General features: G+C 37.8%; 2 long non-coding RNA genes across 4 annotated transcripts; both read left to right on the forward strand.

Annotated features, from left to right (window-relative positions):
- Positions 1–2,675: 2,675 nt before the first annotated feature.
- On the forward strand, positions 2,676–6,372 carry LOC111213112. 3 transcript variants are annotated; one of them, XR_007324723.1, is made up of 7 exons: positions 2,676–3,524; positions 3,660–3,856; positions 4,003–4,223; positions 4,449–4,538; positions 4,629–4,768; positions 4,905–4,989; positions 5,155–6,372. It is a non-coding gene; the product is annotated as an uncharacterized LOC111213112 (long non-coding RNA). The 3 variants fall into 3 exon arrangements; XR_007324724.1 differs by having other exon boundaries at positions 2,676–3,252; positions 3,327–3,524; positions 3,660–4,223; XR_007324722.1 differs by having other exon boundaries at positions 3,660–4,223.
- A 12,430-nt stretch (positions 6,373–18,802) lies between these two features.
- Positions 18,803–21,238, forward strand: LOC125588601. The gene is made up of 2 exons (XR_007324725.1): positions 18,803–20,730; positions 20,839–21,238. It is a non-coding gene; the product is annotated as an uncharacterized LOC125588601 (long non-coding RNA).
- Positions 21,239–24,832: the final 3,594 nt, after the last annotated feature.

Genomic DNA, 24,832 nt, shown 5'->3' on the forward strand with positions numbered 1-24,832 from the left:
AAAGTATAAAACCGGACAAAAAACGAAATACTAGAAAATTTCTAACACATAAGATATATATAACCGACAAACCCGACGGAAGAAAGTCTAATGGCTTAGAAAACGACCATTAAAAACAGAACTAGAACACCTTTGCTCAAAGAAAAACATAACACCTATGCTTTGTTTTCTTTCCTTCGATTAATAATTCCGCCGGTTGATAATTGTTGAATCTAAATTCGACATATTTAACGATAACAAAAATTTGGTGATATATTTAAAAGAACATGTATTACGTAGTTATAATCGGCAAAAACAATTTTTTTTATTATAGTTAAACATCTATATGTTTTTTCTAAACCAAACAGTTCGTAATTATTACAATAGAATTAGATTGTCAAATAGATGAGCCTATGATAAAATTAATTTTCTCTGAGATATTAGAAAAGTAAAAAAATTTGATGAATAATTTTGCTTTGAGATAATTCTCTCGGGTGATTGGTTGTGGCTGTAGATGCTTTAAATAAAAAAAACACTAGTTTAGAGTCAATCAATCAAGTTTTCTTTAAAAAAAAACCTACATCAAAAGAATTTCTAAAAAATAAAAAATGGTTGTAGAAAACTTAACTTTCAGAGCAAAAAATTAGTGATTTAGAAAGTACATCAATGAAAGCTATATGAAATAAATCTACAGATTAAATTCTACAATAAAAAATATAAAGCTACCGTTCTTACCGATTTAGAAAGTTATATGTTTTATGTCATTTTTCTCCTTTGATGTCTTTTCATATTTTTCAAAATTGTTGTTTTTTTTTTTAACTCTGGTATCTGAGCAGTCATATTCTCAACTATCCACCGTAGGGGGTTCAGCGCCCCAACGGAAGGGATGTTAAATCCGTTGTGGCCAAAGCTCGAACCCGGGTGGCGGGCAGTACAGCTGTACCTCTTTTACCACCAAGCCACGAGCGCTTGGTTAAAATTGTTGTTCCTTTGTCGACTTTCTATTTTAAATTGGTCAGTCTTAATTTATGAATTACTTTATGGAAAGTGCTGCCCATCTTCAACAAAAATTCAACTGATTACACATCCGCAGGCGTACGATATTTACATTTATTTTGAATTCAATTTCTTTTATCGTCTAGTGTAGTAAATGTGATAGGTAGATTTTGAAAATGCTAGTTAAGTCAATGGATACAAACTCTCTGTAAGAGCGAATCTTAGTTAAATCTAGTAGTAATAAGTACCGTGAAAATATAGATGATTGGCAGGGCTCTGGTTTTCTGTTTTTTTTTCTAAAATTTAGGCTCTAGATTTTTATCTTTAGCTTTAATTTATTTTGCTGTAAAATTTTTCCAGAACATTGTATAAGATCTCTAGAGAAATTACTTTCTAAAGCTAACATATTTTCTTTTATAATGTTTTGACTTTAGATTTGGTTTTTAAAATAAAAGCATGATTGCTTTAAAAAATAGATGTAAAAACTAAAAAAGTTGTGCACAACATTTACAGCCTCAACCAATCACCTCTATGGGAGGAGTTTTGATATGACGTGGAATGTTTACGGAAGCTTGAGGTATTGGTAGGTGGGGAAACTTAGTATTCAACAACAAGATTTGGTGGACATTTTTTATGAGATTAATTAGTAATTACCGAACCAATAATCAGAATTTCTTCGTTACTTAGAGTTGATTTGTGCTCGTTTCTTCTAGGTAGGCTTATAGATATTTCATATGTGCTGTTGACAAACACTTTTGATCTAATCAGCGGCGGAGCCAGACGAAAGTTTTACCAGGGACAATGTAAAATTTATCTTCAATTTATAGAAGGCAGTATAAAAAAATTCACCATTATAATTATATAATTCTCAAATAAACAATGAAAAAAAAAATTATTTCGGTATTTCATAGGGGCAGAGCTGCCCCCTTACCCCCTACCTCCCTCCGACTGGATCTAATAAAAAAAATGTATATACCCATGAAAAACAAAACACATACAACATACCAAACAAAAAGGAAGTCCATCGTTGTACTATCACTAACGCCCAACAGTAACAGTCCAAATGAAGCTAAACCAACAACAGACACAAAAAAGCTTGAAATAATATGATTTTTTTTTTTTTTTTTTTTTTTTTGGGTTTAACCTGTGGGTACCCCGGGCCTATGGAATGGCCCAGACGAATTCCAAGGGGAGGTGCAGCCCACGGATAGACCCTCTCTCCGAGTATGCAAATGGGCCCTAAAGCATGGACCCATATCCGTGTGGGGTGTCCAGAGACATCATGAGGTAGTTCTCTCTGGCAGGGTTCGAACTCGCAACCTGGATGCAGGAAGGAGCCCGTCCTTACCATTGGGCTATGATGTTCCGGACATAATATGACTTTCTTTTGGAAGAGGAAATACAAAAATAAGATTTCTAAGCACATATACACGAAATTTGTAATTTTCAAATTTTTAATGCAATTTGTAATTTTCATAAAACATATCAGTAGTTTTGTATTTCTGGTACATCAATAAGGTTAGATATCAATATTATTTGGTGAAATATTTGATTTGCTTAATTAAAGCTGATATCGTGTAGTCGTTATGGATATGAAGATTCGACACGACCCATGCATGTGCGTAGTTATAACTAGATTTCCTATATATGTTGAAAATCCATATTTCTCTCGAGAAAAATATTTGGTTATTCTGATTTCGTATGATGATTCCTAATTTCTTTTAGACTACTATCAATTTTCAACATAGGAAATCTAGTTTGTAGTTATAAGTTAACTAATACATGGTTGGACACGTAACCCTAATTCCCTTTTTAACAATCATTTTTTTTTTTGAACAACCAATATCTTTATAAATAAAGTTGACATATCTTTCTTCTCAGGCGTCCACGTCGCTTTGGAGAGAGGGGGAAAAGATGACACGTGTCATCCTCTCTTTCAAAGATAATTTTTTTTCGGTTTGCCCAAATCTTAATCCTTCATTTCGTCTAGATTTTTCTCGCCTACTGCGAAACTTGATAGTCACCGGTTACAAATCAAAGGTTCACCCACATCATCCACTAATTAATCATTTACTCTCCCCCTTTAGTTTAGTAATCGATTCAGTTTTTGAGATCCCGAATAATCTGAGAGGATTTTTAATTACGATGGCGACTAATCTGAGGTGGAGGATTAGCCAGAGATGGAAGGAAAGTGGGTAGGGAGGACGCCGGAGGGAGTGGGACTGGTGGTGAAGCTAGCTGGCGGCGATTAAGTAGCAGACAGGGATGATTGCAAAGGTGGCGCGTTTTGTTGATCATAAAACAAGAGATAAGTATTTTTGTGAGTGACTGATAGCTTATTTTCTTTGCAGTAAACTGTCAAAGAATAATACTGAACATAATTTGCAGTGTCGCCACCTGCTAAAAAGATATGTGGAACTTTAAGTCAATGACATATGATGATCCAATGAAGTTTGGGTTTGGCTCACCAGGAATCAAAGATAAGAAGAAGAAGAAGAAGAAAAGAAGAAGAAGAAGAAGATGATGAAGAAGAAGAAGGCCTTCAAGCTGTGAGTGTAAACATACACCATATGCTTCTTTGATCATGTATACGCCTAAGCTAATGTGGTTCAATCGTGGATTTTTTTTTCTCATTTATCATCGATTACTTTAATGCTGCTTGACAACAAGTCTTACTGTCTCAGATATAACATTTGACGACCCATCCCTAATCAATCAGGTTCCATCTCTTTCTCTCCCTCTCTCTGTTATCCATCGTTCCTCACTATTTCTAATCAGTTTTTATGATGCCTTCGTTTGAGCTAATTGTATATGTGTGGTTACGGAGTTGCCGGAACTGGGTAAAGAATTTTCTGCTCATATGCTTAATTAGTACACTCACGTGAGCTTCCCTTCCCTTTTTCACTATCTTATCTTGCTATGAAATTGATATGGTAAAAGCTTAATAATGTATAGAATGTGGTTACTAGCCTTTAAGTTGAAGGCATGGTTTCTGTATAATGTGTATGAAATTCATATGTGTAACAGAGATGATGAGCTTTCTGGATTGGAAGTGTGGGGGTCTTCTTTTGAGATGCCAAAACTGGATGTTTTAAAATGTTTCTCTAATTGATTTGCCATAATTTGAGTTGTTAGATGTGACCACGAGGAGGCAAATTCAGTAGACAGATCATCAGAGGTATCTTGAACCAAAAGTTACAAGCATTTTTTCACATAATCAGGATAGTGACTTGAAAATGCTTCAGAAGGTTAGTTTGATGAGCTTTTTATTAATATGAAGATATGAATTAATATATATTTTGTGAGGGTTTTTGGAGTTTAGATTTTTGAGTTTCGTATGAATGTGAAACAAATCATCGAGCTTTGATTTTAATGAGACTGTTGAGTTTATAAACTATCAGTGTTGATTATTGTTGTGTATAATGAGTTTCTAATCTATCACCTCTTTTTTGACTTAAAACTTGATCGCCCAGAAAAACAGAATTGGTCTTCTTCTGCTTGAAGTTAAAACGTAAGCCAATCTGAAGAAAAGTACAAGAAGAGCAAGGGTTGGTGGTTGCAATGTAAGTCATTCTTTAAGTCATTCTTTTACTTCTATTAAGAGAAAGTATGTCTTCTGAAAATGAGAAAAACGTCTACCCACGCCTCTTCAGTTTGCTCCTACTCTCCATCGACAATATATGAGCTCATGTTGTGTCTCAGTTCTGACTCATGTCTAACTCGCCCACCACAAATTCATACACAACAATAGACAAGAAATAGCTCAAATTTTATCTGATCACCGGCCATACAGGTTCGATTGATGGACTAAGCCATATATACTACAGCTTCACATCACAATGTTAAAACTTACCTACCATTCTTCTCATGATTTACAATAATTCACCATGAAAGAATATATGAAATTTATGTTTTGGTCAATATTCCAGGCTCTGCAATAGTTCCAAGTATATGAAGACAACTTCAAACTCTCCTAACATATCTCAAAAAAGCAATCGTGCATTCCGAACTGAGGTGATTTTAATCTCTTTTCTATAAATAAAATCTGTTCTACGTGTACTCAGTCCTCACTACAGCCTCCTTTCTACAGGTGTAGCACATTATTATACGGTTATGGACTCTTTTATTTTGTGTTTACGGTCGTGTTTCATTTTTTATATATTTGGTTCCAAACTATAGCCTGAGCATCTTAGAGAGCATGCCAAAGAAGAAACAAATGCAATTTCTTATGAACCTGGTGTGGAGAAGACCCTAAGGAGAAACACTTCTTCGAACCCCTTTCGATATACCCGAAACCACACGGAAATCACTCACTCACCCATCTGCTTCATGGTGATTCTTGCATAGATGAGAAATGATTAGCACAAGACGTTTGTTGGTTGTTTAATATTCATGCGGGAAATTGTCTCCTTCTTCACTATTTGGTAAAGCTAGAGGAAACTGTGCAACAAATATACTATGGTTAAATTAAATATATGATGGGGCTGATTATTTGAATTGTTTGAGCTTGAGATTTTTTCTTTGTCAACTAGCAGGAGATTTACTTATATAATTTGTACTGTGATGCTTGATTTACGTGATTTCTTTTTATGTAAGGTAGCAAGTAGGACAATATTTTCTTTTGATCAAACAAGTAGGACAATATACTCAAAAGTATTATTATCAGGCCAAGCCATTGATTTAGAAGAGTAAATGTTTAACTGTGATGGATAAAACACACTGACAGGAAGAAAAGGAATAAAACAATAAATCACCACAATGAATTACATATGTGAATAGCAGAAACTCCAAAAAGAGAAAGCTTGATAGCATTTGAAGAAAAGGATGTATTGTCCTAAATATCATAATTACCCATGGTTTAAGTAATCGGTGACTACCATCTCCAATTAGATGAACATTGTTTGGTGACAATACATCTATCTACATATATAAATAAAAAAAAAATAAATATATATATATATATATATATATAATATTTTTGTTCATCTAAATAAATACCTAGAAATGAAAAGATATTTTGTGAAATCATTTTAACTGTAATTAAAAAGTGAGGAAACAACCAAACTTACAATATCTACGAAATAAATATCAGTCCCATCTTTTACAACAATATTATATGTCTACCACCGTAGCTTGAATTTGCGAGCATGTAACTTTGTTCAGCATGGACAACTGTGTAGTTACGGATACATATGAAAGAAAATACCTTCAATAAAATATCAATTATGACCACTTTATTTGACAAAACCACAGATCAAATCTAAACAACTTACATGGATTCATATTTTAAGTACACAAATATACTGAATGAATGAAATGTAAGAAAAAAAGTTTCCTAAGCAATAACTCAGTAACTACAATCTATAGAAAGAAAATAAGAGTAACTAAAAATTAAAACAACACGGACATATGGCTATATTTTCTTCACCAAACATAATAATTTTTGTATAACGTTGATATTTATCTATACGGTATAATAATAGAAAAAAACTCTACCATGATTTTTTTATTAAAACTGAAGTTAAAAAAAAATACTTGCATAGTTTGGATGAACTTGGTAAAATACAATGACCATACAAAAATACATAAATCTAACATGAATGTACATAACTTAATAAAACGACTCTAAAAAATAGCTCTTCGAGCATAAATCAAAATTGAACACTGCTCTCTTTCGAACCATTTAAATACTGTATTATAAATTTAGCCAAATAAAGCGACCTAAAGATCCGGTCTCCTTACATTCAACAAAAAATCTATCCCTTGAAATTTAAAATTCACACATATAACCAAACAATAGAACTAAGAAAATAAAAAACAAATATTAAAAATAGCTAATGGATATCAAAATTAGATAATGTTTATCCATTATTTGTTCGTTTATAATATCATTTTCAATCAATACTGATTTTAAAATGTATAATAAATTAATATAATATATATATTTATATAAATAATTTTTAATATAACTTTCCGCCCGTAGGGCGGGCTAACCCCTAGTATATAATATAATACAAGTTTTTAATGAGAGACGCTGGTTGATACGGTGCGGGTATTGGATAATAATAAGATATATGTATATATAGGACAATTCTTTCAAATAGTTTTTTTTAAAATTTTTTTGTTAAAAAAACAGCTTTAAAAAAAAATAACAAAAATAATTTTTTTTATTTTGAAAATTTTAATTTTAATTTTAATTTTTTCTTTAATTTTTTTTGAAATTCTATACTTAAAACCCTAAGTCTAAATTTATTTTTTACATATGGTAAACATGTATTTTTTACATTTTAATAAAATTTATTTTTATCATTTTTTCATTGAATACTATTTTTGCGAAAAATTAAATGGGCTATTCTAAAAAATGTCTCATATATATATATATATATATATTTTTTTTTTTTTTTTTAAATACGTATAAAATGTGTGTGGGACTATGAGATTACCCACAGTGGGTAAATATACCGCACGCTCTAAATGGAAGGAAGGCGCATAACACAGCCACACGTGAGTCAACAAACCAATGGGTTTGTGTGATTGGTTGACACGTGCGGCGCTCTCTAATCCAGATGTTTTATTTGTCGTTATCCTCATTTTAACTCATCGTTGATTGTGTGGATTCTCCTCCTCCATTGTATTTTGATTGTGATGGGGTCCAAAAGGACAAAAGTGAGGGAGAACCCCTGAGTTCCATGACATAGAATTTAGAGGAAAACAAATAAGACTATGAAAGAAAGGGAAACAAAAAACGAAAATAGCTGGAGTACCAGTAGGTACTTGGAAGAATTCAACACATGTAACTCAGGATAAGGTTATGAAATGACTTGAGGTGCAAGTCAGTAACCTTTTACGCAAACATGGGTGTTACGTGTTTCTCATTTCCTCTTGTAGCATCTTGTGGAGCCAGCGAGGACCTCCTGAAGCAACATATGACTGTAGGTATGGACCAAAAGTTACGCTCTCCGCTATGGTTGTAGCAGCTCTGTTTATATGTCTCGACACATGGGAGATTGTCCATTTTTCGAAACCGTTTAGGAGTTCTAATATCTTCAGAATCAATGGAGAGAGATCAGGGAAACTGGTAGGGTTCAAAAGAGCTTGCCGTGCTTCTACAGATGAAGCTTCAAAGAGGATATTCTTGTGGCGTAAGTCACCCATTGCTTGAACAGCCCATAGCAGTGACCTAAGATCTGATTCGACTATGGTGTAGAGGTCGGCCTTGACAATCTCTTGCTATCCAACTTGCACCACTCATTGTACCAGTATCAACCCAAGCCATTCCAACATTGCACTTGACCATACCGAGAGGGGGTTTTTCCCAAATACCTAGGGAGGCAGTGATAGATTTCTTCTCATGATCGGGTTATGATCCGGCTGTTGGACTTTGTACCAAATCTCAGTTTCCTCCAAGGCTTTAACAACTGTTGAGTTTGGTGTAAATCTGGTTTTCTCAAACAGTAAAGCATTTCTCCCTTTCCAAAGATTCCATAGGATCCAAGGGAAAGCTTTTAAGTTATCTCGGTCACTCCTCTGCTGTTTATATCCTGCTACCAAGTAATGGAGGTTAAGGAAGACAGAGGATTGAGAGAAACCCGCTGGTGGGGGTTGAATTCCTGCCAATCTCCAAGCTTCTACTGCAGTGGTACACGAGAAAAGGACATGACAGATCGTCTCTGATGCTTGATCACACGAAGGGCAGGATGTGTTACTGCATAGTCCTCTTGACTGGAGTCTTTCAGCTACAGCCAAAGCTCCTGACAGTGCTCTCCACAAGAAGTGTCTGATCTTAGGAGATGTTTTGAGTTTCCAAATACTTTTCCACAATTGCTTTTCTACGGGGGGGAGGGGGCGATGGACTGGTGAATTGGTCTCGTGAAGAACATATAACATTTTGTAGGCGCTTTGAGTGGTGTAGGAGCCGTTTTTTGTGAATCCCCATACATCCAAGTCATGGCCATTTTGAGGAATCTTGATCTTTAGTATTTGCCGGGCATCTTCCTCAATAAACGTATCAAACAGCTTTTGTGCATTCCACACTTTTGAGTTCGGGAACCAAAGATCACTAACTTTGAGCGTAAGGTCCACAACACTGTCTTCTTTATACATAGGAGGACGGGCTTCCTTATCTAACAACCAGTTTGACGTCCACACATTAGTCTGATCACCATCTCCAATAACTCTGATCAAGCCTGATCTCAGAGCCTCTCTGCCATGGAGTATACTACGCCAAATGTATGACGGCCGTGAACCAATACTCGCGTCCAGGAACGAAGAATTCTTGAAGTAACGACTCTTCAAAACTCTTGCCATGAGCGAATCTGGCTGCGAAAACACTCTCCATGCTTGTTTGCCGAGGAGAGCTTGGTTAAACCGGCCAATATCATGAAAGCCGAGGCCCCCATCTTCTTTGCTCTTACAGAGTGTGTCCCAAGCAACCCACGGCATTTTCCTTCTAGAGCCTCCATTACTCCACCAGAAGTCTCGCATAGCAGAAGTGAGTTTAGCACAAAGATCCTTAGGAAGTTGAAAGACTGACATTGCATAGACTGGTAACGCCAACCCAATAGATTTCAAAAGAACTTCTTTGCCACCCTGAGACAGTGTTCGAGCGAACCAACCGTGTAGTCTATGCTGAAGCTTCTCACGAATGTAGTTCAGAATAAGTTTCTTTGAGCCTTTAAAAACTTCAGGTAAACCTAAATAGGTTCCCTCTCCTCCTTCTTTATCAATCCTAAGAATCTGTTTGACATCCGCTCTCATCCCTTCGTTCACTTTATCCCCAAAGATTATCGAAGATTTTGAAAGGTTGATCTGTTGTCCAGAAGCCTCTCCATAGAGTTTCAAACAGCGCAAGACCTCCATACTAAAAACGATAAGAGACTTCTCTCAAATCCTCCATTGTATTTGAGAGAAGTCTCTTATCGTTTTTAGTATGGAGGTCTTGCGCTGTTTGAAACTCTATGGAGAGGCTTCTGGACAACAGATCAACCTTTCAAAATCTTCGATAATCTTTGGGGATAAAGTGAACGAAGGGATGAGAGCGGATGTCAAACAGATTCTTAGGATTGATAAAGAAGGAGGAGAGGGAACCTATTTAGGTTTGTATATCTTCTTCTAAAAACGATAAGAGACTTCTCTCAAATCCTCCATTGTATATTTGTATATCTTCTTCTATGAGGGCATCATTATTGGTGTGTCTTAGGTTGAGGCTCTTAAGCGTAGAGTCCCTTAATTTTTAACTAAAAACGATAAGAGACTTCTCTCAAATCCCTTATTTAAGGGTCGTTCCTTAGCTTTTTTAGTTAAAAACTAAGGGACCCTACACTTAAAGATCCAGCTTAAGGGACACCAATAACGATGCCCTAAGTACCTAAGGTTCCTCCTTCGCAGAAATACACTTTCTTTACATCATCATAACTTGTAAAAGATGTAAATGATGATCAATATTGGTTGGGTTCGATGCTAGGCTTGTCAATGTGAGCAATCTTGTCTGTTTCTCATCTTTGTTTCGTTGTCTGTTCGACCTTGGCCTCGATCTCTCCTTGAAACCCTAATTCTACAATCTTCTTTACCCTATATATCGATTTTTTTTTAAAAAAATATATATCGATTATTTCATTCATGCATCCTTCTTATGATCATATATATCATCAACTACCAGGTATCGATCTGTGATTGATCAGGAATATAAATTTCTAGTTTCTGAGTTTTTTTTTAGAAATACTTTCTAACACTAAGGCACACACATACGCATACAATAGTCTATTTGATTGAATGTTTATATGCTTATATTTTGCCATAATTATAAATCTATATGTTCATATAAACACGTATTTTATTCTTTTACATAGGCATTCGATATTTAGAAGTATTTGCAAATGAGAATTGATTACATGAAAGACCAATACCAAGAGAGAGAGACGGTCCAACCCTAGAGAGAGAGATAGAGGCGGCCGCATGAAGAGGAGAGAGAGGCGGCTTAGGCTTTAGAGAAAAGGAAACCCTATTTCCTTTTCCTTGTATTTGTTCACTTTCCATATTTATGTTTTCCCTTTTATCTCTTTGTAATTCTCATATATAAGGGTACCTTATGATTGTTAGGATTAGTGATTTATGAGATGGTTTATGTGATAAGATCAAAGAGATTAAGGAGTTTGAGTAAAAATAAGAAAGAGAGAGAGAGTATTGCAAATGAGAGAATATGAAGAAGGAATCTCTTATTCCATATTTCCTTTTTGGTTCTTACATGAATTACATAAATAGATAATAGAGTTGACAATGAGACAATAGGAAACTATAAACAATTTGGACCAGATCTGAGAATGTCACTCTCAACTATGTAGAAAGGGACAGCTCCCATCTCTCTTCATTCCTTAAGAGCACATGTGACCTTTGTTTGTCACACAGCCTCCAACGGCTCATTCTCCTCCACAGCCTGGTCTCCACTTGTTTGAAACCCTCCAGATCACAAGGAGACTGATGGCAAGACATTTAAATCCAACACAATTCTTGCTTGACTTCCAAGACACTCTTTGTATGGATTAGGTCATCTTGCAAGTATAAACTCAATCTCTCTCATCTTGTTTCCTAAGTTCTGGCTCCTCTTTATGTCTTTACTCTAGATCTTTATTGCTTCATCTTCACACTCCCCCTCAAGCTTGACCATAGGGACTGGTCAAGCTTGGAAACCATGAAGTATTCCCTCATTAAAACCTTTAGCTTGGAAAAACCTCATGGGATAAAAACCAAGCCAAAGAAAAAAGAGTAGAACACTTCATGGCTAAGAGGATCAGTGTGATGAAAGATCTACAAGTCCTAACTTGGAATGTATGAACTCGCAAACCTTGGTGCTTGCAGCCTTGGTGAAGATGTCAGCCAGTTGATCCTCACTTCTTGTGTAGCAAGGTAAGATGATCCTTTGTTCCACTGCTTGCCTAACCTTATGACAATCCACCTCAATGTGTTTAGTCCTCTCATGGAACACACTGTTGGAAGCAATGTGTATGGCAGCTTGATTATCACAATGCATGGTGATTGGAGTTGATGTCTCTATACCCAAGTCTTGAAGTAGGTTTCTGATCCAGATTAACTCACTAGTGAGCTTCCTCATTGCCCTATATTCAGCTTCAGCACTTGAGCATGACACTATCTTCTGTTTCTTGCTCTTCCAAGTGACAAGGTTGCCTCCAATGAATGTACAATAACCTGTGGTGGATCTCCTATCGACTCTGTCTCCTGCCCAATCAGCATCACAATATCCAACTACCTCTGTGCTTTTGTTGCATCCCATCCATACTCCTTGCCCTGGCGCCTCTCTTAGATATCTTAGGATCCTTTCAACCATGTTCCAATGGTGTATCTTGGGAGCTTGCATGTGCTGGCTTACTTGGTTGACTGCAAAGCATACATCAGGCCTGGTGATGGTCAGGTATATCAACTTTCCCACCATTCTCCTATAGTGTTTCACATCAGTATAGGGCTTGTCTTCAATCTCCCCCTCACGCAGCACCTTATACCCATCTTCTAGTGGAGTCTTGGCTGCTCTTCCTCCTAGATCACCTGCCTCATTCAGAAGATCAAGTGTGTACTTTCTTTGGGATAAGAATAGCCCATCCTTGGATCGGCACATCTCAATCCCTAGAAAGTACTTTAACTCTCCCAAGTCTTTGATATCAAAAGATGATCTAAGGAAAGCTTTAGTTAAGAGTATACCTTCTTTGTCACTCCCGGTGATGATGATATCATCAACATATACTAAGATCACAACAATCCCTTGCTTGCTGGTGAGTGTAAAGAGAGTATGATCTGCCTCAGATTTCACAAAGCCCCTTCCATTGAGTGTGGTGCTGAGCTTGTGGTACCATGCTCTAGGTGATTGTTTCAATCCATAGATAGCCTTCTTGAGTCTAAGAACATTTCCAGGTTTCACTAGGTGTTCTAGGCCAGGAGGTGGCCTCATGTAGACCTCATCTTCTAGTTCTCCTTGTAGGAAAGCATTCTTCACATCCATTTGCCATAGATCCCACTCTAGGTTGACAGTGAAGGATAAGATTATCCTTATGGTGTGAAGTTTAGCAACTGGTGCAAAGGTATCTAGATAATCCTCTCCATATGTTTGAGTGAAGCCTCTTGCTACTAGCCTTGTCTTGCGCCTCTCTACTGTCCCATCAGCATTGTACTTGATGGTGAAGATCCAGCGGCTTGTTACAGCTCTCTTGCCTTTAGGTAGTTCAACTTCATACCATGTATCATTGATGATCATGGCATTAGTCTCACTGCCCACTGATTCTTTCCATTCCTCATGCTCCATAGCTTCCTCATAAGACCTTGGAATGTATTCCTGATCCAACTCTCCAATAAACACCACATGTTCTTGGGGATACTGAGCTAGAGAGCACACTCCTTGTATGGGATGAGCCACAGCTTGAGCATTGAAGTAGACCCTATTGTTCTTCCAATTTAGATCAACCGGCTTTCTGATCCTAGAACTTCTTCTTGGAGCCGGCTGTGAACTACTTTCCTCAGTTGCAGCTTGATCAATATTAGGCTGCGGCTGGCTTGCAATCACTACTGGCTCCTCTTGAGTCACGTGATGATCCTGCTCCTCTTGTGTATGATGCTCAGCTTGATCATGACTTGCTGAATCCTCTTGATAGTGTTCAGCTTGATTGTCCCCCTCAGGATCAAGGTGAGGAATCTCAATCACATCAGTATCAACCTCACTAGATGGCGTGGATTGAGTGGCCTCAGGTGTAGTGGCTCCTTGATCTTGGTGTATACTGATTCCAAGTCTTTCCATTACTCTCCTTAGGTTGTTAGCTCTATCCGAGTCTGAGTGGGACAGGTTCTCTACCTCTTCCCAACTCTTTCCATCATAGTAGCCTCTAGATTCCACAAATTTCACATCTCTTGAGATTAAGACCCTCCTGGTCTCTGGTACATAACACTTATAGCCCTTCTGGTGGGGAGAGTATCCAATAAAGATTGCCTTTATGTTCTTAGCTGACAACTTATCTCTTTGTTCTCCTGGTATCAAAACAAAACAAAGACACCCAAACACACGCATATGATCTATAGATGATTTGTTTTTGTTAAGTACCTCATAAGGAGATTGATCTTGAAGGACTTTTGTGGGGATCCTATTGATTAGATAGCATGCTGTTAGGACTGCATCTCCCCAAAAACGTTTGGGCACACTTGTGTGGAACATCATACTCCTTGCCACCTCCATGAGATGTCTATTCTTTCTCTCAGCTACACCATTTTGTTGTGGAGTATATGGGCAGCTAGTTTGGTGGATCATCCCATGTTTGGCTAAGTGTTGTTTGAAAGCATTGCTTGTGTATTCTCCTCCATTATCTGATCTCAAAATATTAATCTTGGCATTAAAGTGATTAGATACATGGTTTTGAAAATTTATGAAAGCTTCTAAGACCCTATCTTTAGATTGTAATAATGTGATCCATGTATACTTTGATTTCTCATCTATAAAGGTCACAAAATACTTATGATGTTCTCTAGATATGCATGGAGCTGTCCATACATCAGAGTGGATTAAGTCAAAGCAATTTTCATAAATAGTACTTGATCTAGGGAACACACTCTTGCAATGTTTGCCTAGGATACAAGCCTCACAATCACTTTTAAAAGAAATACTAGGAAGCATGATGTTCAAAGCACGAGAATGGGGATGTCCTAATCTAGCATGCCATAATACATCTTTAGGTAAAGTAGAAATGGAATTTAGAGCATAAGATAAATCGGCTGAGAGCTTAGTGTCTTCAAGTAAGTACAAGTCTCCCTTGGTCACACCTTTGCCAAGCAACATACTAGTTTCAATATCCTGAAAGTAGACATCATTAGGAGTGAAAGTAACACTACAATTCAAGTCATTAGTGGCTCTTTTAACTGATAACAAGTTAGAGGTAAAACTAGGCATGTAGAAAGCTTTAGAATCTTTATCAAATAGCCTAAGATCACCTACACCTTTGATTGGTACTTTCTCTCCATTAGCTATCATAACATTTCCTAGGGCAGGAACAATATTTTTAATTAAGCTAAGATCACTAATCATGTGATGACTTGCCCCTGAATCTATAACCAATGGTTTTTTAATTTTAGGTTCAGTTAAAGCATTCAGCAAGATACCACAAGTGGAGGCATGTAAAGAGGTACCAAGTGTGTTACCAGAGTTGTCTTTGAGGAGTTTGATGAGAGCCTCAATGTCAGAGCGTCTGATGACTTCATCTTGATTGTTCCTCAAGGTCAGGTTGCCACTAGACGCCATTGCTTTGCCTTCACCACCTGCTGGAGCTTGGCGCATGCTTGCTGAAGTAGATGGCTCTCCCATGTCACCAGAGAAGTTGGCTCTTGTATCATTGTAGTTGGCTCTGAACTTCTGTGGCTTAAGGTGAGGATGGAGGATCCAGCACTTGTCCTTTCCATGGCCTCTCTTCTTGCAATGATCGCATGTCCACACCTTCTTGTCTTCAGTCTTGTAGGTACCTTTATTTGCAACTCCTTCAGCTTGGTTTGCAAGTACCAAGTCTCGCTTGCCTCCAAAGAGCCCCACTGATCCTTGTTCTTTTTGAATCAAAGCACACACTTCTTCAAAGGATGGGAGTTCCTTGTCTCTTAGGATATGCTTGATGAGGTCATTGTATCCAGGGTTGAGAGTAGAGAGAAGAGCAAACACTTTGTCTTGTTCTCTCCTTTCATTCAACACATCTGGATCAATGGTTGCTGGCCTTAGCATCTCTAGCTCAGCCCACAGGGATCTAAACTTCCCAAAGTGTTTATCAAAGTCATTGTCCTCTTGACTTAGAGTATTGATAGCCCTCTTGACCTCAAACACCCTACTGATGTTGGACTGGTTTCCATAGACCTTCTTGAGTGTATCCCATAGGTCTTTGGAGGTTTCACAGTAGCCATAAGCTTCCTGGAGTGGAGCATCAAGACTGGACTGAAGAATAGACAGCACCATGAGGTCCTCTTGATTCTTCTTCTTGTCGCCAGCTTCACTCACCACCACTTCTCTACCATCCTCTCCTAAGGTTGTTTTCTTTGGGTTCTTGCCTTCTTCAACAATATCCTAGTAGCCTCTGCCACCAAGAGCTATCTTAGCAAGTCTTGCCCACAACAGGTAGTTAGCCCCCTTAAGGGTAGCTGGAATCACAAACATTTTTGAATTTTCTCCAGAATCCATCAAGAACAACTCAAGAACAGTTCAAGAATGGTGAGAGAAAATAAAAAATATTTTTGTAAGAAATAATCAGAGTAAAGGTTTACGGAAGTAATAGGTTTCAAGAGCTTAATTGCTCTGATACCATGTGAGGATTAGTGCTTTATGAGATGGTTTATGTGATAAGATCAAAGAGATTAAGGAGTTTGAGTAAAAATAAGAAAGAGAGAGAGAGTATTGCAAATGAGAGAATATGAAGAACGAATCACTTATTCCATATTTCCTTTTTGGTTCTTACATGAATTACATAAATAGATAAAAGAGTTGACAATGAGACAATAGGAAACTATAAATAATTTGGACAAGATCTGAGAATGTCACTCTCAACTATGTAGAAAGGGACAGCTCCCACCTCTCTTCATTCCTTAAGAGCACATGTGACCTTTGTTTGTCACACAGCCTCCAACGGCTCATTCTCCTCCACAGCCTGGTCTCCACTTGTTTGAAACCCTCCAGATCACAAGGAGACTGATGGCAAGACATTTAAATCCAACACAATCCTTGCTTGACTTCCAAGACACTCTTTGTATGGATTAGGTCATCTTGCAAGTATGAACTCAATCTCTCTCATCTTGTTTCCTAAGTTCTGGCTCCTCTTTATGTCTTTACTCTAGATCTTTATTGCTTCATCTTCACAATGATTGAGTAATAATAAACACAACTTACAGATTCCTAAACCTTAAGTTCATAACACGTTATCAACATGATAGCCTCTAACACCTGAGCCTAAAACCAAATCAACAAAACCCTAAAACCCTAAAACGAAAAGGAATCTGCCTCGGAACTTCAAAGAGGCCGTTCTCCCAAACCGTGAGGACTCAGAAAACGATCAAGATATCAAATCGATGCCCTTGCCAAGACGAATCAGTCAGGGTAAACCGCTTGTCGATCTGACCACCGACGCGCCCTCACGCACAGATACAGTGCGCGCCAATTTGCTTTAAAACCCTAATTCGAACCCGACGATACCGACGAACCCTAATCCGTTCGCGACTCCGTTCCAGCTCGTGTCCAACTGATCAGCTCCAGCCCCAAGACGTTCCTGATCCTAGACAAACTCAGGTCCATCCTGCATCAAGGACAGCTCGCGTTCCAGACTGCAAGCGCCCAGTTTGCATCAGAGCCGCTCGCGATCCCGACTGCAACAGCTCCCGTTCGACGATCAGCTGCTCGCGTCTCCAACCTCAATCCGTTCGGGTCTAGGCCAGCCCGTGTTCAGCTCGCATTCCTGCCCAGCTCGAGGTTCATTCTCTTGGTGGTCCGGTTTCAACAATCTACTAAAACTAAAGGTAAATTCGAATTCTAAGAACATGAAAATCGAATTTGGATTGCTTGTAAAGAATGAAACCATAAAACCTAATCTCTAAAGATAAAAGCCATAGGATAATAGATCAATCCCTAATGAGTAAATCGAAGCTCTATAAGTTGATCCCCAAACCCTAAAATCGAGATTGATCCATTGATCAATTAAAATCAAAGCCTTAAAGGTTTTGAATCTCAAATCAAATCTTTTTGATCTAAGATCAAATTTTCGAAAATACCTAAACCCTAATTCGAAAACTGATTAATTAAAAATGATTGAATGTTGATTGAATTGATCATCCTGAAATTGTAATTGCTTGTTAATTAAATCGAAACCCTAAAATCCTAATTTTGAAAATCGATTTTGATTGTTTGAATTGAATATTAATTGATTGATTTGATCACCTAGAACTATTGATAAGATTGTTTAAATTTGAATCTGAATGAATTGAGATTGTTTAGATTGTTTAAACTGAAACCCTAATAACCTAGTCTAGATTATTTTGAAATCGACTCTGAATTGTGGCCGTGTGGCCTTGTTGCATTCTAGGTTAATAGTTCTTGATCATACCTTGTGGCCGTGTGGCCTTGTTGCATTCATACCCTTATTTGATCACAATTGATCGATTGCAAATTGCACTTAGAACTTTTCTAGGAATGGTATTGAATCAAATCAAGTAGCCGTGTGGCTTGTTCTTTTGTTTGGCCGAGAGGTTTGTTTGTATTGATTGCATCATATAGAAAAAATGTATGTTAGGATTGCAATTACATGACAAACTAAATGCATAAGATTGAACCGATTGCATTCATGGCCGTGCGGCATGCTTATTGGCCGAGAGGCATAGATCTTGGCCGTGAGGCATTGATTGATTGTTTAAACCTAAAACCCTATTCGTTTAAACCCTATTCCTAAAGACCTAAAGATATTAATCTATGATTTCAGATGTCGAAAATCAACAACCTGGATTTCGCTGCCCTAAATCTCTCTGGAGATAATTACCTTCAATGGGCGCTCGATGCTAAGATCATCATGAAATCCAAGGGTCTCGGTGAATGTATCACCGGGAACAATAATAATAATGAGAAAGATCGTTACATAGCCATCTTGATCATTCGTCATCATCTAGCTGAGAGTCTCAAGGATCAGTATCTAACCATTGAGAATCCACTAGATCTTTGGAACGAATTGAAATCGGGATATGATCACCAGAGAATGGTGATCTTACCAAAAGCTCGGTTTAATTGGACGAATCTCAGAATCCAAGACTATAAGTCTGTGGACGAGTATAACTCTTCTAAAATGAAACTGTGTGGTGAAAGTATTACGGAACAAGATATGCTTGAGAAAACTTTTTCTACTTTCCATGCAAGCAATGTGCTGTTACAACAACAGTGCAGTGAGAAAGGTTTTAAGACCTATGCTAATCTTATTTCTTTTCTCTTGCTCGCTGAGCAGAACAATGAATTATTGATGAGAAACAGTCAGATGAGACCTCTTGGATCAGCTCCACTACCTGAAGCACACACGAGAGAGGACAATAAAGAGTCCAACCACGTCCAAGGAAACGGCCAGTATGGCCGTAGTCGAGACAAGTCGAACGGACGTGGACGCGGTCGAAGATCCTTTGGCCGCGGGTGAGGAAATGGTCGAGACCATGGCTCATTTGGATGATGTCATGGTCGCGGCCATGGATCTTCATTTAAACCCCAACACTCGACCAAACCAGACGAATCTGCGTGCCATAGGTGTGGTATGAGCAATCATTGGGCTAAGACTTGTACGACTCCCAAGCATCTTGTTGACCTCTATCAAGAGAGTCTGAAAGGGAAGAATCCTGAAGCCCATATGACATACCAAGATGATGAAAATGACTTCAATCATGAGAAGGACGATCTTATGGATTATGAAACTTCAGATTGTCTAAAAGACACTACAAGAAAAATGGGCTTTGATAGCAGTGAAGGATAACATTTTTTGCCTTTCTGCTATGGTTGACATACCTGTTAGTTTTAGATAGCGTTTGTATATTTAGAACCGCTATGATAGAACTGTATATTTAAAAACGCTATGCTAGCGTATTTTTAATAGCGCATTATTAAAAACGCTATCTTTGACTTTTTAAATCTCTAAACCCTAAACAAGTTTTAAACCCTAAACTTTAAACATAACTTCAAAATCTAACTATTTTGATATCAAATCTTAAATTTAACCTCAAATATTAAATATAAATTCAAAAATTATTTCTTTTTCAATAATTAATCTTAAATCCCAATACCTTAAACCTTTAACCCCAAACCCTATACTCAAACATTTATTCTAAACTCATAACTTTAAATCTAAAATCTAAATTCAAAAAAAAAAAATCAAACTTAAACTTAATTCTTCAAATTAATTCAAATTTCTTTTCGAATTTTAACTTAAAGTCTTAACCTTGAACTCTAAACCTTATATACTCAAATCTTATATATCATAATAAACCTCAAACCTTCAATATACACATTTAGTTATTAAACTAAATCATAAATCACAAATCTAATGTTCTCAAAGTTAGACACCAAACTTTGAGCATACATTTTTAAAAATTAATATGTTTAAATTTTAAACCTTTAAACTAATTTTATTTACTATACTCTTGTATTTTAAACCTTTAAACTAATTTCATTTTACATTTAAAGTAAATCATAACTTATAAATAATATTAAAATTTTCAGTCTATTATTTGAAACATTGAACCAAACTATAATTACATTAATTATATATATTTTTTGGTCGAAATTATATATAAATATTTAACTTAATTATTATATTAAATGAAAACAGTTTTTAATGGATTAATTTTGGCCTTTGATTGATTTCAATCCAATGGCCACAAATATGTTTGATTTATCTTTTTTCTTCTTTCTCATTGGTCAATATCTTAATCACAAGGATAGCAATCTTAACCATTGAATATTTTTGATCCTATGGCTAGAAATCACACATCTCATATCTTATATCTCAATCTCTTTCTTCTTGTCTCACGTTATCTCTCTCTCTCTCTTTTTTTGTTACAGATCTAAATATGATCTCATATCTTTTTTAATTCTTTGGATCTCTATCTTCCTCAATCACCACCACCACAACCACCCGTTTGTTTTCGCCGTCCCAGCATCACAACCACCACCACACGACCGCTCGTTCGCCGTCCAAGCATCACCACCACCACACAACCACGGTTAGAACTCATCTCTCTCTCTCTCTCTCTCTCTCTCTCTCTCTCTCTCTCTCTCTCTCTCTCCTCTCTCTCTCTCTCTCTCTGTTTTGAACTGTATTATTTTTTTAGGGATGGAGGAAGCAAGGCAAGGCAGGTATGGCGGCTAGAGGAGGAAGATGACGGCTTCAGATTCAGGAAGAGGAAGCTGACGGCGAGTTGGTGAGGAGGCGACGAGATTAGGTCTAGATGGATGTGACGTTTGCCTCCTCTCTGCAACTTGCATCTCAAATCCCAGGATGAAGAAGAAGAATCATGGCTGGAAAAACACGAAGACGAAGGTGGTGGTGCGGCCGGTAGATGAAGAAGACAACGAAGTGGTGGTGTGTTTAGTTAGTAATTAGGTTAAAGTCTAGTTTAGTTTTTGGTTTATTTAGTTTGTTGGTTTATTATTTAATTAGATTTTTTTTTGTATTTTTGTAAACAAATTTCATTATAGATAAATTTAAGTAATAAAGAAAATTTGATTCTATGAATAATTTTAAATTTTAATTAAGTTTTTATTTTTAAATAATTAAATAAAAAATAATTCTAAAATAAATAATTCTAAAATAAATAATTCTAAAATAAATAAATTTAAAAGTAAATAATAACAAAAAATTCATGCTATTAAAGACTCTTTAATTGCATACAAAAAAACGCTATAATATATGACAATAAGATAGCATCGCAAAAAACCGTTATCTAAAGTGCTTGACCTATTATGACGGGCGATGATACAGCGCTTCATAAACCGCTATCGTATTGATAGATAGCGTTTTTCGTCCGCTAATAAAGTCATTTTTCTTGTAGTGAGACTGAAGATTGATTTCGACATTTGTAATCTAAATTTATGTGTTCTTTGTTTTGGTGTTTTTCATTTCTATGTTTTCATTTCTTCGAACTTGTTTTATTAAAACTTAATAAAAGGAATGAATGATTTTTTTTAAAAAACGCTAATATGAGTTCATAAATTGCGGGTATGATACACATTAAGGTCTATGGCAAGATATGTATAAGGGCAAGCATTTACATGCTTTATATTCACCCAGAGAAACCCATTGAGATTATAAAATATAGAGATATAAGAATGGTTTCCACAATGATACAATGGGCAAAAGGAAACAACAGTTCCTTCAGAGTTATGAAAATCGCCCAAGGCCATATTAAGTCCTAAAGACTATACATGCATTCCCTATTGATCTAGACTATGCCAAGATCAATATGATAGAGACAAAAGTCATGCTAACCAGAATGGTTTACCCACGAAATTATACACTTTATGGCATGACCGGATTGGCCATCCTGGTCCAAAACGTGATGCAAAATTGATATTGGAAAAGGCACAAAGAGTTATCCCATAGAATCTCACGTGTGTAGCATGAACACAAGGGAAACTCATTAGGCCATGATGTCCCAAAGCACTTAAAGATTATAGTATGTCCATGCGGGGGCAGTGAGGACAAATCCGCACATGTCCATACTATATATAGCTTGGCTGAATCCTTTTATAAATCTGTATTGGCCATTACCCATAGGTCCAAACTCTCAGTACAAGGCTTGGGGACACACGAATTTAGATGCACTTTAACTAATAAGCATCGGACCATTTAAGTGAGCATAGATATTCTCATCTCAAATTTATTGCGGGTCATGAGCCAGACATATACCATCTTGAGATATTTGGATAAGCCACCACAAATATATGTGCCGTCTAAGATGGATCCTTAGACGAGGATGAGGATGGGGATATATGTTGGATATGAATCTCCCACAAATAATGAAGTACCTTGAGCCAAATATGGGTGATCTATTTAGTGGCCAGGAACACGGATTGCAAGTTTAATGAATCCGACTATCCAATATTAGGGGGAGAAAATAATAAGTTGGTAAGAGAAACAAAATGGCATCGACCATCATTGTCTTGGCAAGATCCTCAGACTAAAGAATGTGAAATAGACGTCCAAAGATTATACATTTACAAAGCTAGCTAATCAAATGCCAGACACATTTGCTGACCCGAAAAATGACTAAGTTTTATATAAACCAGCTTGTAAAACACCAACAAAATTTATGTCCAAGAGAGACACAATCAAGTTGCTACAGAGTCTATACAAGATAGACCAATAGGTTCCAAAAGATAAGAATCCTCGGAAACAAAAGAAACGTGCAAAAGAATGATAATCAAAATCCAAATCCGAGGTTACTAAGGAAACCATCCCAGACATGGAGATAAGGCCGACCGGCTCTAAGGTACAGGTGCAAACAATGTAGCTTGGGACGCCAAGCTGCAAAGTATTAAAGGTCCTGATTGTTGGACCCGAATATGACCCTCAGGTGAGGTACCGATAAGCGTGAGCTAGCATGTGGGTTGCGATAAGCCCATCATAACAAAGGGAGCTGAAAGCCGAGCTGACGACTGGACCTGGGAGACATCATAGCAGAGGTCACGACAGAAAGTGAGCTAACACCTTAAGAGACTCGGTCAAGAGGAGCCTAAAGCGAGTTCCGTAATTGAAGCCGAATATCTCGGAGAACAGTTGAAGGGTTGCCAACGAAACCTAGACTATATAAAGACGGAGAAGATAAAAGACAAGCCATCTCTTTTCCATATATCAACTTTTGTACTAGATTAAAAGCATTACGTATTCTTTAGTAATCATCTCAAGATACATTCCTTTGTATTCATCATCTTTCAACTCATCAATAAAATCATATTCATTCTTCAAGTTTATTTACGGGATTCAGCCCACGATTCTCATTCATCTCTCTTGACCTAACCTAAATCTAAGAAGTGAAACCTTGTCTCTCACAATTGGCGCCGTCTGTGGGGACAAATAATCGAATCCCTTTCTCTAAAGCTTAAAGGATGAATCCATTAGACGGAACGAATCCATCTAACCCCGATCAATCGAACCAGAGCAATAGCTCACCGAATCGCACTGCTCCGGGGGCAAATAACCCGAGAGCCTCCGGAGGGACCAACTCTGGGTCCTCAGCCCTCAATAACCCATCGCATCAATCCGCTCCGAACCAAACGGAAGATCAGCTTTCTGAGATCCGTCGGATGATGCTCCAGTTAGTGGACAAAGCTCAAGAGACCGAGCGAACGGTGCAACAGTTAGCCGAACGGCAGCAACAGTTCGAAGAGATAACCAGATCTCAATCCGCAACGACCCAACCGTCCGTCCACCAGGGAAGAGGAGTCACTTTCCATGAACGGTTAGCTGACCCTTCCTTCCCTAGAGAGCGCCTGAACTTCTCCCCTGATAGCCCAGGTGCAGAAGGGCAGGAACCTGCTTTCCAAACGCCTCGCGCTAGGACAGCTCCTGCGTTTACCCCTCCTATCACCAGCACCATGGGGAGCAATGTAGCTACAACTAGCTCCATGCCTGATCGAAACACCGGTGGGAGCACCCGTTTGCCTCCACCGCCACCTCCTTCCGGGTCTGGAGCAGGAACCAACATACCGTCCGGGGCCAGAACATCAGCTTCAGTGTTTCAAGCTAGGGTTTCAACCCCAAGCACAGACGAATACCAAAGGACGGATGCTGATCCTGCAGCTCTCCGCACTAACCTCGCTCGGAGCCTAAGGACCAATGAGCGACCTATTTCGCCAGCTAGCTGGGAAGACGACCGAGCTCGGTCTCACCAGGAACCTGCTCGCCGAGTATCTGATAATGACCCAAATGTCCTTCCCTTCGAGGGACCTGACGCAATTCGCAGGTACATGGAGCGAACCCACGCAGCTCTCCAGAAATTGGGAGCTCAAGTTCACAAGGTAACGAGCTCAGCTCCCGAAATCGAGAGCTTAATTGAGGAGACTCGTGGAACTCCGTTCACCGATAGAATTGCCAACTCTTACATAAGAGATACTCGAAAAATTAAGATTCCTGAATACGATGGGAACGCAGACCCAAAGGCCTATTTAAGAGCCTTCCGATTAGCTATCGTTAAAGCTCACTTCACAAAGGAAGAGTGTGATGCAGGATATTGCAGAACATTTGCCGAAAACCTGATCGGAACAGCTCTCGAATGGTTCTCCAGCCTCGAGCCGAACTCTATAGACAGTTTCGATCAATTGGCT

The sequence above is a fragment of the Brassica napus genome, chromosome C6, assembly GCF_020379485.1.
Source record: "Brassica napus cultivar Da-Ae chromosome C6, Da-Ae, whole genome shotgun sequence".
NCBI lineage: Eukaryota > Viridiplantae > Streptophyta > Magnoliopsida > Brassicales > Brassicaceae > Brassica > Brassica napus.